The sequence below is a fragment of the Bactrocera tryoni genome, unplaced genomic scaffold (assembly GCF_016617805.1).
Source record: "Bactrocera tryoni isolate S06 unplaced genomic scaffold, CSIRO_BtryS06_freeze2 scaffold_25, whole genome shotgun sequence".
Taxonomy (NCBI): Eukaryota; Metazoa; Arthropoda; class Insecta; order Diptera; family Tephritidae; genus Bactrocera; species Bactrocera tryoni.
The window spans coordinates 18,626,649-18,646,168 of record NW_024395977.1 but is presented as its reverse complement, the minus strand read 5'-3'; the positions used below and the strand labels follow the sequence as shown (position 1 = coordinate 18,646,168).

Sequence of the window (19,520 nt, the reverse complement as noted above, 5' to 3'; positions counted from 1 at the left end):
AAAATTATGTGGTTTAGCGCTGAATATGAATAAATAAATTACGACCTTGGTCTTAACCTCATATCCTTAAGGGGTTAGGGGCAGTCAGAGGCACGAAAAAATGAGAATTTTCAGTATTTTTTTTTTGCTATTAAATCGTCTTATTTTACAAAAGTAGTAATATGGTATTATTAAAGAATGTGTTGACTTGAAATCAGGAAAATTTCAAAAAACAAAAAATTTAATTTCCAAAGTTATAGTTGTTTGTGTTGACCCAGTTCCAAAAACAGGTACTTACGGTGACAATCATAAATCCTTGGAGAATTATCTAAAATCAATCGGACAAAGAAAAAATTAATCCTGGGCCTGATCGAAGGATTTTGTTTTTTCAAAAAATAACCAAATGGTGGCCTCAGGAAGTTTTTGTCTAAATTTTTGGAAAAAATCAAAAGTTAATTGGTCCTAAAAAATCGAAATTTTTGAAGAAAAATCCTTCGATCAGGCCCGCGTTTATTATGTATTCTAAAAGCTGGAGGATGGAGTCATGTGTAGAAGTTCACGCAAGTGAGGAAAGTTTTTTGATCGCCATTCACTTTGGAGTGGCCAAAAACGATTGCTTTACACATGGCTCAAGCAGCTCACTACTTCCGGTCTTTGACCAAGTATCCTCTGGGTAGCCTAAGAACATCCGTTCGAAGGCGAGCTAAAGTGAGAAGGCGAAACATTCCCACCACAGGGTTGTGCGCTGGGTTTGGGACCCGCCACGTAAAAAAACACACCCAATGAAAAGGAACAACAAGCCTCGGAAGAGAAACCCCCCTTTTGATGACGACCATGGCAAACGAAATAAGGACTATGATATCAGGGCATGCACCTGGAATGTCCGGACCATTAATTGGGAAGGTGCCGCTGCCCAACTGGTTGATGTCCTCGCGAAAATAAAGTCTGACATCACCGCCGTCCAAGAAATTCGATGGACGGGACAAGGACAGAGTGGAGTAGGTCCTTGTGACATCTACTACAGTGGCCATATAAAAGAGCGCAAGTTTGGTGTTGGATTCGTGGTGGGAGAGAGACTCCGTCGCCGAGTACTATCACTCACTCCGGTGAATGAACGTCTAGCCACAATCCGCATCAAAGCGAGGTTCTTCAACATACCGCTAATTTGCGTCCACACCCCGACGGAAGATACCTTCTATGAGCGCTTGGAGCGCGCTTATGAGAGCTGCCCCCGCCACGATGTTCAAATCGTGCTTGGCGACTTTAACGCCAGGGTGGGCAGAGAAGGTATATTTGGCACTACGGTCGGTAAATTCAGCCTCCACAACGAAACATCCCCAAATAGGTTGAGGCTGACTGACTTCGCCGCGGCCCGAAATATGGTTATTTGTGGTACTAGATTCCAGCACAAGAAGATACATCAAGCTACCTCAGTCTCCGGATCTCCTAAAAGCCACCAACCAGATATCATATTGTGATAGACGGAAGATTCGCACCCGCCTCTGTGCAGCAAAAAACGCACATCAACAAACACAAGGAAGGTTCGACGTCGAGAAGCTGCAATCACAACAGACAGCCAAACGATTTGCTACTCGGCTTGCACTCTTGCTCTCTGAGAGCACTCCTCAACAAGTCGGTATAACGGAACTGTGGGACGGCATTTCAAACTCCTATACACTACAAGTGCGGGATGGGATAGATACCGAGAGTTGAAGAGGGAAGCGAGTCGCATTTGCACACAGAAGAAGAAAGAGGCCGAAATGCGTGAGTACGAAGAGCTTGATAAGCTGGCCGACAGGGGTTATGCTCGAAAATTCTACAAAAAATGCGGCGGCTTACAGAAGGTTTCAAGACCGGAGCATAGTCTTGTAGAACCCCCTGATTTAGTCACCGATGCCCAGAGCATACTTAGGTTATTGAGGGAAAACTTCTCCAGCCTGCTGAATGGCAGTGAACGCACAACGGGAGGAGAAGGCGAACCCGATTCCCCAATCGATGACGATGGAGCAGACATTCCTTTGCCCGACCATGAAGAAGTTCGAATAGCAATTACCCGCCTGATGAACAACAAAGCGACGGGGGCCGATGGATTGCCGGGCATGCATCAGCTTCTTTGTAAAATATGGACGAACGAAAGCATGCCCAACGATTAGAATTTAAGTGTGCTCTGCTCAATCCATAAAAAATGAGACCCCAAAATCTGCGCCAACTACCGTGGGATAAGCCTACTCAACATCGCATATAAGGATCTATCGAGCGTATTTTGTAAAAAATTAAAGCCCAACGTCAACAAACTGATTGGACCTTATCAGTGTGGCTTTAGAACTGGCACATCAACAACCGACCAGATATTCACCATGCGCCAAATCTTGGAAAAGACCCGTGAAAGGAGAATCGGCACACACCACCTCTTCGTCGATTTCAAAGCTGCTTTCGACAGCACGAAAAGGAGCTGCCTTTATGCCGCGATGTCTGAATTTGGTAACCCCGCTAAACTAATACAGCTGTCTAAACTGACGTTGAGCAACACGAAAAGCTCCGTCAGAATCGGGAAGGACCTCTCCGAGCCGTTCGATACCAAACGAGGTTTCAGACAAAGCGACTCCTTATCGTGCGACTTCTTCAACCTGATTCTGGAGAAAATAGTTCGAGCTGCAGAACTAAATAGAGAAGGCACCATCTTCTATAAGAGTGTACAGCTGCTGGCGTATGCCGATGATATTGATATCATCGGCCTCAACACCAGCGCCGTTAGTTCTGCTTCCTCCAGACTGGACAAGAAAGCCAAGCAATTGAACGAGGGTACGACGAAATATCTCCTGTCATCAAACAAACAGTCGTCGCACTCGCGACTTGGCTCTCACGTTACTGTTGACAGTCATAACTTTGAAGTTATAGATAATTTCGTCTATTAAGCAACCAGTATTAACACCACCAACAATGTCAGCCTGGAAATCCAACGCAGGATTGCTCTTGCCAACAGGTGCCACTTCGGACTGAGTAGGCAATTGAAAAGGAAAGTCCTCTCTCAACGAACAAAAACCAAACTCTATAAGTCACTTATAATTCTCGTCCTGCTATGTATATGGTGCAGAGGCTTGGACGATGACAGCAACCGGTGAGTCGACGTTACGAGTTTTCGAGAGAATGGTTTATGGTCCTTTGCGCATTGGCCACGGCGAATATCGCATTCGATGGAACGATGAGCTGTACGAGATATACGACGACATTGACATAGTTCAGCGAATTAAAAGACAGCGGCTACGCTGGCTAGGTCATGTTGTCCGGATGGACAAAAACACTCCAGCTCTGAAAGAATTCGACACAGTACCCGCCTGGGGAAGCAGAGGAAGAAGAAGACCTCCACTACGTTGGAAGGACCAAGTGGAGAAGGACCTGGCTTGGCTTGGAATATCCAATTGGCGCCACGTAGCGAAAAGAAGAAACAACTGGCGCGCTGTTGTTAACTCGGCTATAATCGCGTAAGCGGTGTCTACGCCAATTAAGAAGAAGAAGTTTATTTTGGAGTATCACGACATCTTCTGGATATTTCTAAACTAAATACAAATATTACTCTCAAAGCTGATTTAAAAGTGGATACGGCTGTGGAAACATTTACAAACATCATTCATGAAGGAGGTATGAGGAGGACTGCATCAACCAAAACTACGGCAGCGAATACTGTTTTTATATCAGCTGAGCTTAGGAACCTTATAAGTAACAAGCGGAAGCTTCGGAAAATTGGGCAAACCAGTAGGTGTCCAATAGATAAAACAAGGTAAAATACAGCATCAAACCAACTTAAAAAACGCTTACATGAAATAAGAAATGAAGCAACTGCAGAGTTTCTCAAAAGTCTCGATCCTAACGCGAAAGACTACGAATACTGTCTTTGGAGAGCTACCAAATATTTAAAGCGACCTACAAAGTGAAATGTTACCATACGTAATTATAACGGAGATTGGTGTAAAACTGCCATAGATAAGAAAGCATTTGCACAACATTCATAGTCACAGTTTCAACCAAATTCAAATCTTGCACCTGAAAACACTGAAATAATACAGTTCTTGGATGTACCTTGTTAAATGTGTCTTCCAATTCGTAAAATAACTGTTCCTGAAATTAAAGAAGAATTCGCCAAACTGAACCAAAAAAAGTCACCAGGCTACGATAAAATTGACGGAAGAGTTACGAAAATGCTCCCTAGGTACATTGAGTATTATATTCTTATCACTAATTTATAATGCAATTTTGAGGTTACATCACTTTTCTACACAATAGAAATGTGCGGAGGTTATAATGCTTCCAAAACCAAACAAACTCGAAAATATTTTGTCGTCCTACCGTCCTATCAGATTGCTGGTGACATTCTCTAAAGTCTTCGAAAGAGTACTTATGAGTAGATTGTTACCAGTTTTGGATAAATGCAATACAATACCGGAACATCAGTTTGGGTTTAGGATAGGTCATGGGACTCCAGAGCAATGTCATCGTATAGTGAATATAATTACAAATGGTTCCAAGAAAAAGCTGTATTCTGCGGTAGTATTTCTTGATATACTACAAGCATTTGACCGAGTCTGGCATCCAGGCTTGTTATATAAACTGAAAAAACTACTTCCTGCTCCATTTTTCTCTTATTGAAATCATATTTAAACAATCGCCACTTTTATGTTAAAATGGAAGGAGAAACGTCAAAACTATACAGTATCCGTGCTGGTGTCCCACATGGCAGTGTTCTGGGACCTGTCCTTTACACAATATTCACTGCTGATCTTCCTGTTGTCGGTGATGTTCAAGTAGCTGATGATACAGCTATAATTATAACCCCTTAATGTAATTAATTCCGGTCCGCAGGTTGACATTTTGTCCACCAACTCTTTATATGTATGTAATTAATCTAGCCTTTTCGGTTGAGTTTACGACAGATATGTCTTAATCGATGGTGATTTTAATATTACACAATTTCGCTGAATAGAACTAAAATATAGTTTAAAAACTAGTTGAATATATAACTAATAATATATCTTAAATTAATAAGATTCAAATTCGACGTAACTCAAACACTGTATATTCGGGAACATGTTTTCAGTTTAGAAATATATACCTATATATGATACAATTTTTGGCTAACCGTTATATTCGATATAAAGATTGAAATTCTGTTAATGGGTAAATGGGGGCTGCGGGTAGTATTACCTCATATTACCCAATTTTGGCATTTCGATGTATGTACATTACCAAAAATAGATGCTCTCTGAGTTACATTAATATCTATTTCGGCGTTACGACATATCATTATTAGACCAATCTACGTGGTGTAAAGTCAACCGGATTTTTGAAAATCCTTTTATTAGCTATATGGGGCTAGGGGAAGTATTGTCTCAATTTTATTCATATCTAGCCCGAAGACTTATTGTTACAAGATAAATATGTTCCTTGAGTTTTATCAAGAAAGCTTACATATTTGTCGCATTTTGCTTCATTGCTATAAAGACATTAGGGGGATTCTCTTGCTCTTGCAAGATTGCAGATTGCAAAAATCCTATACCGAAATATACAAGGACACGAGAGCACCTATTGCAGAATCTAGTGATATATGAACGGCTGATTCTGTCAATTTATTGCAAATGACTATAGTGTATGGCTATTGTGAATTGGCGCACCTTCTGCATTCATTCATAACAAAAAAACTCTAACAAATCTTTATAATTGAAATAGAAATTATAAAATCTATTTAAAATTTACCTCCCTCAACAATTTAACGTCAAAATATGTATTTAAGTAAAATGACAGCTAGCATAGGGTTGCAATTATTTTTTTACGTGTCATTGCACGAAAACAGTAGGGTAGCTACAACTTCGGGCGCCCGGGGCCAAGGATGTTCTGCCGCCCCCCAATATCTACCTACCTACAAGTTTCATGAGGTGGTTCGAACAAAAGTGAATTTTTACAAAATATCTTCGATATTAAGTATATACAATTTCGGAACTAGAAGCCACGCAAATTCTGAAGTTCCAAAATTCTCACAATACGGTTTTTGAGAAAATTGATAGTAAATTTACAAGACATCTTATTAATAGCCATAGAAAAAACCCATTTTCGTCCTACGCCCTCTTGTACACTTTTGACACAATTTGCAGGAATTTTTGCCGAATTAGAGTTTCAAAAAACAACGAAGATCGTTTTTCCGCCTCCAAGATGTTGCGCCCGGGGCGACGGCTCCCTTCGCCCCCCTTGCTACGCCACTGCACGAAAATAAACATGGGTTTTGGTCTGACATATTTTACAGCCATTGTAAATAATTTTCTGCGTGTGTTTGTTGTTGTGCCAGTGCACCAAGAGGAAGTATCTGCAATTCGTGCACCGTGCAAGGGTTTTGCAAGAGCAACAGAATAACCTATTATATACTGAAAAAAAATTTCCTACTTTTCCTACTATTGCAGGTAGTAAGCGGAATGCTCCGAAAACCGTTTTTCATTGCTATAAAGACACTCACACCGATCAGTGTTATTTAGGGTAATAAATTTATTTTATTAAATTGTGTCAGCTATTCGTATAATGCCGCGGAAAAGCATACTTAACGATTAAAGAGAAAGGGGTTATAGACACTTTGAATGGTGAGGGTTTGACTAGTCGCGCCACTGCACAATGGTCGATTTCATAGGCCAAAAATAAAAATATAAAAGTTTGAAATTTACCACTGTTTGTATCAAAACTATTTCTTAAAAAAACAGTAAAATCAACGGTAAATACACTTTTGCTCTATCCCACTCGTACGCGCTACGAAAAGCGAGAGAAGGGAGACAATAGAAACACGTGGATTGTGCAGTGAAAATAGCTTAAAAATTATCTCTTATAATAAATTAAATTCCAATACAAAATCATGTTTAATCGCCATAAATCGAAAGGAATATTGAGAAAAAGGCATATGTTATATAGCATAGTGGGTTTTATATAATAATCTGTTTTTTTTATTATTTTAAAACTATTGTTTTATAAGTGCCCTTTTGAGTGGTATGTTTTTCTTTATACTTACATCGATTTCAGGTACACAAAAAGTTGTGATCTCTGTCTCGCCCTCAAATGAATCAAGTTTGCTTATATTAGTTAATGTTTTCTAAGTCTATGGTTTTGATTTCAGCTGCAGCCTTTTGCTCCTCTTTTCGTTATTCATGTTATTTTATACGTGTAAATTTTATTATTGTTTATTGTTTTTTTTGTCATATATACTTGAGCTTTGGATTTCTTTTCATCATTTTCTCACTTTTATCAAATGTTTGTTTTATAAGTACTTTTATCCAGGCACATCATATCGGTGTAAACTTTAACGCATATGTATTTTTAAATTGGTGGTGTTTACAAAATGTGTGAAGTAATATCACTTATCACCGAAGCAAATTTAATAAGGAATCAGTATCTATCTACTTATTAGAAGCTTCCTAAATAAAAAAAATTATACTGACTTTTTACCCTGCTATGATAATATTTTAAATGAAAAACAGTTGAAGATGAGTTGATACAACAATTATTGGACCACACTGCGTCACGAATGTAATCAATGAGCGCAATGAGTTCTCTCATTACCTATTATTAATAGGAAAATGTTGCTTTTTTGGCAGCTTTTCTGGGCAGAGCGAATACAAGCAGAAATTTGAAAATTATAGTTTGGAAGACACTAATTTATTTGTCACGAAATACATATGTCCCTCTACAACTAACAATAAAATCGCAAAATGATGAAGAACACAATACAAGACCAAAAACTGTGCACTAGGGTGTCCGTTATTTCCCAAATTTATTTTTGAGCCTGCAGCGCCGTCAAAATTTTTATTAAATGCCTTAAAGAAAATTATGAAACCCATATGAGCTCTTAATATTGATAATAACCCGTGCCGCAACGACGATTTATTTCCCATTTAAATAACATGGGGTTTTTGTACTTTTTGCAATTAAGTTTTTCTTTGCGAAACCAATTGATACTTTGCTGCGGCACCGAATTATTTTTGTAGAAAATTGAACGTTCTACAAAAAGTTTCTCTGAAATTTTTCAAAAAAATCACTTCAGTCAAAGTTATTCAAGGACAAAGTCGAAAGTTTTTGATGTGAAATTTGACACAGATATCACTGAATGACCAAAAAAAAAAATATTTCGATTTTTGTTTTTGAAAAATTTCAGAGGAACTTTGTAGAACGTTCAATTTCCTACAAAAATAATTCGGTGCCGCAGCAATGTATCAATTGGTTTCGCAAAGAAAAAATTAATTGCAAAAAGCACGAAAACCCCATGTTATTTAAATGGGAAATAAATCGTCGTTGCGGCACGGGTTATTTTCAATATTAAGAGCTCATATGGGTTTCATACATTTTTTAGGGCATTTACCAAAAATTTTGAGGGCGCTGCAGACTCAAAAATGAATTTGGGAAATAACGGACACCCTACTGTGCACTGCTCGGAATTTGGGAAGTTCAGTAACAGTGGTGTGTAATTGTCTGAATAAAAAAAGGTGCGTGGAGTCCCTACGCGCGGATGAAGTTATACTTCTTAGTGATATTCCAAGAAATGCATATCATTTTAAACGAAAGAAAACAAGAAAAGTTAAATTCACATTTTATAAATTTATTATGCACATAAAATGAAGAATAAAGCAAAGTCTAAATGAAGGAACTTTGACTACAAAAGTAGTTCTGTCACTTCGTTGCGGAAGAGAATATGCAGCGTAATCATCTCTCTTTTGTTCCATCAACACGCGTTGAAGGCCCAGGAGTTACCGGTGAATTGACGACCGTTGATACATTAGTAGTTATAGATGCTCCCGCAGAGATTGATGGAACAGCAAACGTTGAATCTTTTTTACGCGCTCTCTGATATTCCGCAGCTGTTTTCATCTTCCTCGTTTGACTGCCAGCTATCATTTCCAATTTCTCCTTTTCCCGCTCTGCTTTCTTTCGTGCTCGGTATTCACGATAATATTGTGCTGTTTTCCCTCCTCTTGAAACACGGGCTACACTGTCTTTTTCCGTTGTGAAATCAATTTAAAATCAAAACATTAAAATTTTTGCCAATCCAATTGATATTAGTTTCAAGGCACAAGTTTAATGCACAAGGTGCATCTATTACGGACAATTAAAATATTCAAGAGAAACTTACCATCACATAACCTGGGATCCGCTGTGTTATGCCTATTATCACTGTCATTTATTTTATCAACATTGATCGGAGGTCCAGCCAATTTGGCTGCCATATTGTCTTGTAAAGATCAGGTAGGTCGGAATTCGCCTCGCAATTTTAACATTTTTTACAATTCTCTCACATATTCTAACCGAGAATATGAAAAGACATAAATATATGTATTTATAAAATGATTTCTTTGATATTCCATAGGATGGAAATATGTGTGTAGAACTCTTTTATTTTTGATTTATTATTTTTCAAATTATTTCATCCTAATTTGATCTTATTTTATAATAACTCATTTTAAATATATAAAAGATTTACCTAAACATTATGATGATATTTTCATGATTCATACGCAATGTACGAATGTAAGCAATTTCGTTTTGCCGTCGGCATTTCAATTTCTCATGCTTCAATTTTTGCTTTCAACCAAGAAATCGCTTGTATGTATGTATGTGCAATATATGCCTTTGCGTTTTGCCGTCGGCATTTCCATATTGACATGCAAAAGTAATAATATATTTCATTGTTTCGTTTTGGCCCAATTTTTTATATTAAGACAAGTGTCAATAATTGCGCCAAAATAAAATATATTATATATTCATATGTAAACATTTTAAACTTTACATAAAATTGAAGTGTTAATAATTGCGCCAATTTTCATAAAGTTGGAAATTTTGCGCGAATAAGACGTGTGCGGGTTAAGTCGTGAATATAACTTATATTAATTAATTTGAAAGTGCCGAAAAATGCGAAACGAAATTTCAATAAATTTAAGTAAATTTACATGTATTTTCATTTATATTTAATTGTCAATAAATTTTTTAAAAATTATTTACCGGCGTAAGAGCAAAATGCGAAACAATCATAAATACATATATTATGTCGTTTGCACATTTGTCTGTATGTTTGTGAAAGCAAATGTTCTACAAAAGCATATTTCTATACTTAAACAAAATTATTAGAGCCATCGTATGTTTCTTATGTATCTACATGCATAACCACCATACTTAAGTTAGCGCAACCTAAGTGTCAATGGTGGTGTTGGTGGTAAGCGCTTGGAAAGTTAAGATGCTACCACAGGTTCGAATCTCGACAGAATACATTTTTAATTTTTTGCTTTTAACATCGTATACTATACAAATAAATATTTTTCTTACTAATAGAAATTAAATTTATCACAGCAATATACATAATACGATGTTAAAAGGCATACATTTTCTATCCTATCTTGTGTATCTGCACATGCTCATATGAGTGTATGTATACGCATGTGCGCATTCAGAAATTGAAATCATATTTTCATCACTTATCAATATACTTATTACATGTGCGCGCATTGACTTGCATGTTCATACATTCATATATACTTATATGTACATATATTTGCATACATTGCCAAACAAATAATGCACAAGCATACAAACATACACATGCGTACACATCTTCACAAGATTTCATTCATGAACGCAGGCGCAAATTCCACAAGCGATCTCGCTTCATTCATAAAAACAGAGGCCGTAACATCTCCCAGAGCATGCCTTTGCCAACAAGTCGTCTTTTCGCGACGATGGCAAAAGCAAAAAATCATAAATTGCACAACTTTCTGGTGCTTCTCGCAAAAATCTGCCTCGATGTGTATTCACGATCATACGTATACATACATACATATTTACACATGTTTGTAGGCGAAGCTGCTACAGCGGCAAGGGGTGACAATCGGCGGCCATTACTTTACTTATGCCATAGAAATTCTATTGCTACGAATATGGAAATGACAACGAAATAATGCAAATATGCATATTTCTAAAGGTCATTAATTTCTTTGAAGAAATGAAAGGAATGAATGATCCTGAGAACTATAGTCTTAACTTTTCAACGGCCAACGCAGGGCATTTCAACCAAAAGGAATTTATTCATTAAAATCACCACTCAGAAGTCGTTTTATCCGTTGTAAGCGAACGATTTTCGAAGAAACATCATTTCTAATATGCTACGAAACAAAATTAGAAATGAACTTCTTAAACCTCACGCTGTCAGATGAAACGATATATGTACCTCCTCATCGCGGGTCGATTTTCAAAAAATGTAAATGAAGACTAACTACAGAAATGATCCTGTAAAGTATAGCCTTAATTTTTCAACGGCCAACGCAGAGTATTTCAACCAAAAGATACGCAAAATGGTTGAGAATTCGCAGAAATGAAAGACAAACGAAAGAAAAAGAAGTATAACTTCAATGATGCACAAGCATACAAACCTACATACGCGCACACATGTGAATATGTCACCAACCAAAAATTTAAACATTGTTCTACAAAAACAACAACAGCATAGGCATGGCAACATTGTGTTGTTGGTAGAAAAGCCGTGCTGTGCCGAAAGAAACGAACAAACGATCGCCGATTGTCACCGCTTCGCTTGCTGCTCGAACATCTTCGCAGACAAGGTTGCGTTAGATTCATATTGAGCAAGGTTGCGCAACTTGAATCTATCGCAACCTTTTCCGAACTTGTATAAGAAGTATAACTTTAACAAAGAATATTATGGTCAGAGAACTAACTCTGGTCGAAAAAAATATTATTATCACGCACACACACAGGAAAAAGAAATTGTGGACAGTAATCAAATAAAACGACGTCAATATGGAAAGTCAAAAGAGATAATCAAATTTCTGCATCTGTTTCACCAATTTAACGTGCATTGAAAATAAATCCTAACATTGTACGTGAGCAAATGCAGAAAGCGTCTCTCTTGCAAACACATCATAAAGTCCCTCGTCTCAGTTCTGCCCAAGATCACATGAATAAAAACTAGCACCAGGAAAGATTAAGAAAAATAAAATTTTAATAATACCGTTGCGGCAAAGTAGGCTATTCGATTTCAAAAAAAACTGTACTATTGATCCTAGGGTATTTTTTCCAATGAGGAAAAGTTCAACCTAGATGGTTCAGACGGCTTTTTGGGCTCTCCAGTATTCCAAATAACCGTCTGAACCATCAAGATTGCGATATTTTTCAAAGCGCGATTTCGACGGAGGCTCTTCAAATTCTGAGATTGCCTTGGGCATTCCCTCCTTGCCGAATGAATAGTTCCGAGTATCAGGAAGTATTAGAAGCAAATCTGCTACCGTATATACACAGTCAACCCAAAAATCTTTTTTTTTTCAACAAAACAACGCAAGAATCCATATGAGCAGGTCAACGAAAACGTGGCTTCAACGTAAAAATATCGACCTTTTGGAATGGTCAGCAATTCTTCTGATATAAGTCCCTTTGATCTGAGGATGAGCTGAAAGCACCTATTTTGGATACATGGTCTTTATTAAATATTTAAGTTATGTTCACCTTACGGTTGCACGTATCTCTAAAACAAACGGAGATAGGGTTATATATACATAAATAAATGCTCAGAGTGACGATAAAAGTTGAAATCCGGGTGACTGTCCGTCCGTACGTGCACGCTCTAACTTGTGTACAAATTTAGATATCGTAATGAAACTTGGTATGCTAGTTTCTTAGTACAAAAAAAATTAAGAATTTGTGGATGGGCGTAATCGGACCACTGCCATGCCTACAAATCGACAATCATATAAAGTGCCATAACTATGCACTAAATTAAAATATAAAGATGTAATTTGGTACAGAGCATTACTGAAGCCAGTGGCACCTTTGGGAAGATTTTTTGAAAAAGTGGGCGCGGCCCCGCCCTCTAATAAGTTTGTTGTATTTATCTCTTAAGCCACTAAAGTTACAACTACCAAAATCGCGTGACACAAATATTACAAGAACTCCTACCGATAGTGTGGAAATGGAAGAATTCGGATGAAACCCCCTTTAATCCCCATGTAACGGTACTGTTAAATGCTGCTAAAAGCGCCACAAACGCAAAAATTTGCCACCGGAATGGTATTAAAAGGTTTTATATAAAATTGACGATGGGCGGGGCAATGCCTAGTTTTTGGTGAAATCCCATATTACGGGACCCGAGCAACCGAACTCGACACAATTTGGTGTGGTGCATTCATTTCGTATTCCTATGTCACGTTATAAAAAAGAGCGAAATCAGACAATAACTCCGCCTACTTCCCTTATAGCACAATTTTAAATTATACTTGATTCTATTATTTTCCAGTACACAAATCACGAAGCATTTAATATAACGGAAATAAATATGTGGTGTTAGTAATGATTTTCGATTTTCTAACAAACCTTCTGTGTCTGCCAGCATACGAGTTGTATGTATATAGTATAGTACATGTATGTATATATAAAATTGCTTGAATTTTGATCCTCAATATTTCCCTGGCTTTGATTCTTGTAAGTCGCAAGAGTATAAATTGTTCGGTTGCACCGGAACTTAGCCTTTCCTTACTTGTTTATTTTATTTTTATACAAAAGGTATATTGCAGAACAGCAACATACTCTCTGTGATAGAATGCTTTTTTGATTTCGTTAGTCATTCTATTTACTTGCTCTACAGTGCCACATTTTATACGAAACTCGAATTGGGGCGTTGGAATTATATTATTTTCATGAAGGAAAGGAGGCATCTTTGGAGCCGACACTATTTCAAATTTTTTGTAAAGAATGCAATATTTGGTTTCTCCATCAGCATTTGTAGAGTAATTGTATCATGTCCTAGCGAGTATTTTAGATTCGCCTCTTTTATGATCCATTTGATTTCATAACCGTTATAGATGTCAGGCAAAATTGGCATATTAAAGTCGTTTTTGGGCAAGCAGTGACCAGTAAAGCCTTTTCTCTTCACTTCGAGTCTAATTACCACTTACGTCCCCTATTGGCATGTTCGAATCTACCGGCAGCTTGGGTTATTTAGCAAATTCTGATGATTGTTCAGATCACGAATTTGTTCATGGAAGCATTAAATGTGCTATTGCTTTTATGATTATTGCACATCTCATATTTTGATTAATTATCGGGTTGTTAGTAATAGAATTAATTCTTCAAGTCTCCTTACAGAAAATTTGCAAAAATTTCTTCAGAAGATATTAAGGTTTTAATAAAAATCAAACGAAGAGATATGTGACTTGTAGTCTTCAAAATGATTTACTTAACGATATTCTCCCCTTACCTTATCTTTCAGTCTTGTAAATAGTTTGCCAATTTTTTTAGTTTTCATATTTTTGTGGACAACGATTTTATCAAAGGAAATTTGAAGAGTAGAATTTTGTTTATTCCTCTCGAACATTGATTTCTTTTAAGTCTCTCAAAACTCTTATCATTGAATTTAATTGGATAATTTGGAAAGGTGAGATTTTAAGCTATATTTAGTAAAAAAAAATTTGGGGAAGTTGAAAAAAAGTTACAGCTGTTCAAAAATTAGTGAAATTAATAAAGAAATTCGCTATATATTGAAATTTTTGTATAAAAAAGGGAAGAATGCCACGGAAGCCACCAATGAAATTTGTGAAGTTTACGGACACGAAGTTGTATCAGTTTGTGTAGCACTCGCGAACATTTTTCGCTCGCTTCCGTTCTGGAAATTTCGCTATGTTTTGAAATTTTTGTATAAAAAACGGAAGAATGCCACGCAAGCCACCAATGAATTTTTTTAAGTTTACGTAGGTGATGCTGTATCATTTCGTGTAGCATAACAATGGTTCGCTCGCTTCCGTTCTGGAAATTTCGATGTGAAAGATGCATCTCTCTGGTCGACCTATCGTTGAAAAAGTCGATGAAATTATGGAAAAGCTTGATCATCAGAACAACGCTAGGCCACACACATTTTTGATCACTCGGCAAAAACTGGCAGAGCTTGGCTGGGAAGTTTTTATGCATCCACCATATAGCTCTGACCTTGCACCATCAGATTACCATTTGTTTCGGTGAATGCAGAACTGCCTTAATGGAGTAAAGTTGGCTTTAAGAAAAGCCTATGAAAAATACTTGTCGCAGTTTTTCGCCGAGAAACGTCAAAAGTTTTACACTGATGGAATAATGTCTGTAGCGGAAAAATGGCAAAATGTGGTCGACATTCATATTTGGTTCATTATAAAAAAAGAAAAAAATTAATTTAAACTTGATTAAAAACACGAAAAGACTTTTTCGACTACCCAATAATTATATGTATGTGCAACATCTACTAAAAGTGTTCTTACTGGTAACAAGTAAACTGGCGGTGTCGGTTATAGCTAATTAACATATCAGTACAAAAAAGGTGATACAATTTTTTTAAGTAAGCACAGTACATGAATAAAGGTTTAAGACAACAAAAATAAATTTAATTTTTTGAATTTCCGTGAAAATGCCACGAGGAACTGAATTATTAGATGAGAAGTGTGGATTGATTAGTCAATTGGCATGAAAGTTGTCCAAATTGTTTTATTTGTAAACAGGCTTAGGAACACAATAACCAATTTTCTGAGAAATTCAGCTATTGTGGTCGTACCGCATAGTACAATTTTGCCCGAATGGGATAAAATTCATATATGCGTACCAAAAAAATGGTGAAGTCATCATGGTGAAAATACACAATTCCTATAAAGATATGAACTTTTATTGGAATATATATTTTTTCCACATATACAAATTTTAATTAAGAAAAATATTTGAACAGAATTTTGTTGATTAACATTTAGTTCTTTTAATTACACGTAGGTTGTCATTTATATTTCGAGATTAAAGAATAAAAACAAAATTTAATCATCGAAAATCGCTTTGTTTCTCAAAGAATTCTCCATTAAGATCTATATACGCACTTTTGCCTCTCTGATTGCGGTATCTTCAAAACATGCGTCCTGAACGCATCAATCTCCTCTTCAGGTGTCGAAAGCGACCACCCTTTAGTTAATCTTCTACGTACGGAAATAAAAAGAAGTCATTCAGTGCCAGTACGGTAATCTAACCTATTTTTTGACATTTTTTTTTATAGATATTTTTATTCTACAATAGAACTTTTTCATCGTGAAGTATATAAACAAATTTTTTCGGAATTTTTTGATGACATCTGCCGCATAAATGGCTGGGTGAATGAGATGCGTTTTTTTTCTGAAACACAAAAACCCAATTTATTCACAAAAAGTACGTCAATAGTTATTGTTCTACGTTATTCTAGTGGTATAGTTGCGAGAAGTCCACTTGTTCTAAAGGAACAGGCAACCATTTGCTTGGAAGTGCTTCGTGCGCGAACAACTTTTATTGGTTTCGGCTCATCTTGAAAAACCCATGCAGTCGACTGATCTCTATTTTCAGGCACATACGCATAAATCCACGCTTTATCATCTCTCACAATTTCGCAATAGGCGTGTTTCGAAAGGGCATTCTTTTCAAATGTTCTTTGACAAAAACATCGATGTTGGCTGGATCAGTGCTTTATGTCGATGTTAGGCTTTTCAAAAAAATATCGATACATCAATATATCGATATAATTTTTTCAACGTATCGATATTTTTGAGCGATATTTATTGTTTCGATATATCGAGGTATCGAAATAATATTACAAGTATTGAAAAGGTATAAAAATCGATATTTTTATGATAAAAAAACATAGCTCTAAAGTATTTGATATCGCCCGCGTCCTCGGTTTCCTCAGGGAGAGTGGCATCTGCCGTGAATCTCGCGGTACCCAATAACAGAAGTCGGCTTACAGCCGAGCACGTAAATCAAAGAGTCTTTCTTATGTCTGTATCAGATAAATATTGGTTTGATTTATAAATCTATACTAATATTATAAGGCTGAAGAGTTTGTTTGTTTGTTTGAACGCGCTAATCTCCAAAACTACTGAACTAATCCATTTATCGAGGAAGGCTATAGGCTATATAGCATCACGCTGCGACCATTAGGAGCGAAGAAACAGTGGTAAATGTGTAAAAAAAAAAAGGGGGAAATTTTTTATCTTTGAGGGCTTCCGTTCCTTGCGCTGCGAAAGCGGCTCACGATACACAAAAGTTATGTATGAAAGAATTATTTCTCTTTTAATGATCTAAAAAAAAGTCTGTGAGTACCGTTTTTGTGATAACTAATTTGGTCGAAATTATTTGTTAGAGTTGTCTTAACATAATAATACATATTAATCTTTATCCAAATAAATGTGTTGTTCGGTAATTCTTTTGACATAATATTCAGTTTACGTAAATACCAAGTGCAGGTAAAAATAATTAGGTTCCCGATTATTAATCTTACATTTCTTTTTTCTACATTCTTTTTATTCATTTTCTACGTTCTTTCTTTGTCACTATAATGCCTAGAAAAAGAACTCAGCTTTCTCGGCAGACTGCTACTGCAAAGCGGCTGCGAGTTTTGCGCAGCAATGAAAGGATGAGAATATGCATAGGTTGGGTACTCAACGAGCAATCATGAACAAAACCGTGCTAGGGAATCGAGCGTTGAACGTTCGCAGCGTCTAGCCTCACAAAATTTCCGAACTCTTTACCCAAAAATTATACCAAATGGGGTAAAATCGAAAATTTTCGGATCCCTAGCTGCACAACGTACAGTGTTCGGTTGGATATTAACAGGTTCCGTTCCCTCCGAAGAAACGAAGATCAGTGTTGCCAACTTTATTTTTATCAAACCACCAAATAAGGCCGTATTAACCACCAGAAAACCACTAAACTTTGTCGGGCTCTCAAACCACCAGAATTCCACTTGAAATTTCAGTGTGACACAAAATATTTTTTATTCACGAGTGACTACCATCTACCATACTTGTGAATTGTTAAGATGTCAAATAATAGCATCAGTTAATGTAATGTAAATGGACCAGCAATTTCATATAGCCACCATAAGTTTACTGCATGTTCACTATTGTTCACAGGTACAGGACACTTATATAAGTTGTGGTTACCTATAAATAGATATGCATAAATCACGATTGTTATATAGATTTAAGAGCATGTAAGATATATTGGTAATCCTTAGTAAAGAAAATTAATAAAATTAAAGGGTTTCATTGTGAACGATGGTGCCACGCTTATTTAATACAAACAACAGGTTATTATCATGACATTAAATATTTAGCTTAAACTAAAAATGATCATCATCAGAAGAGTCAGCTTCATCTGCTTGTTCAGTTTGGGAAGAATAGATTTCTTTAATTCCAATTTTTTGTATTACAGTATTTGGTAATGTGTAGTTATTGCAGCATTTGCCTTCACGTGCTAGGCCTGCACGAACAGTGACAATTGAAGAAAGGAGATCAAACTTCATTCGGTTTCTCTGTTTAGTCTTGACAACGTTCATCATGCTAAACAATCGTTCTACATCAGCGTTAGAGTGCGGCAAAACTAATAAAGATATCGCAAATGTCGCCAAATCCTGAAATCTATTTTCTCCTGCTATATCTTCGAATTTCAATAGCTCGTACCAAAATTCCTTTGTATTTTTCCAACTGAGTAGATGTATTTGACGCCACTGCTCGTCAATCTTCGCAATATCTTCTTGTTTTTTGTTAAAATGCAACATCAATTCAGTAATCGGTTCTTTGTTATGAGATAGTGAGTGTTCTACGCTGATTTTCTGAATACTTTTTATGAGTTTCAAGTTTTCGGGCAATCTGTTTTTCAATTCTTGAATCAAAGATGCAATGAACTGGATGCACCTATTGCGGATTATTTCTTCTTGATTTGGCGGAAGTCCTTTATCTTTCATTGTTTGCAAGTGAATTTCAAATCTGTACCCCAAATAGCATTTATTATCTATAAAATCTTGAATATTTTGCGTAAAAATATCTAGCTTCTGGGTAGGCAATATTATCTTGTCAACAAGTGTATCAATTAAATTAGTCAGTTCGTCATACAGTTTAGATTGATCTGCGTCTTCCGATTCAAATAATTTATTAACCCTGTTAACATTAGTGAGAATTGGATAAATAAATGAAATGTATGCATAATTCACCTCATGAGAGTACATTGCATGCAGCAATTCGGCTGTGTAGCATCTTTCATTTAATTTTGCGATATTAAAATGTGTTTTCAGTTCCAGCCATTGTGTGTAAATCCGTGCAACTGCGGACTCTACAGAAAGCCACCTAGTTTGGCAAGACTGAACAATTTTTAAAGGGTCATGACCATCGTTTATTAGTTTGTATAGTTCTTTATAGGCAGCTTGCCTTGATGAAGAACGGCTGAACCAATCATATGTTTCTTTAATAATAAATTCGAGATTCCTGGGTAAGAACTCCTTTGTTGCTGCGGAGACTGCAAATTGTAAGGAATGACAAATGCAGCGCACCAAAACTAGACTCGCTAGTTCTCTTTTCAGTTTGGCATACACACCGTTATTAACTCCAACCATGACTGCAGCATTGTCAGTTCCAATGCCCATTAAATGTTTTAGGGGTATACCGAATCGTCCGAGTGATGCTTTTAAGGCGGCAACAATGCCGTCTGCATCACACTCG

The 19,520-nt window shown here is 36.6% G+C and overlaps 1 long non-coding RNA gene and 1 other non-coding gene across 3 annotated transcripts in view; both read right to left on the bottom strand.

The window, feature by feature from the left end:
* LOC120780310 overlaps positions 1 to 19,520 on the bottom strand; it is an 88,197-nt gene that overhangs the window by 52,800 nt on the left and 15,877 nt on the right. The gene's annotated exons all lie outside the window — the stretch shown is intronic.
* On the bottom strand, positions 11,085 to 11,291 carry LOC120781025. Its single transcript, XR_005705995.1, has one exon. It is a non-coding gene; the product is annotated as a small nucleolar RNA U3 (small nucleolar RNA).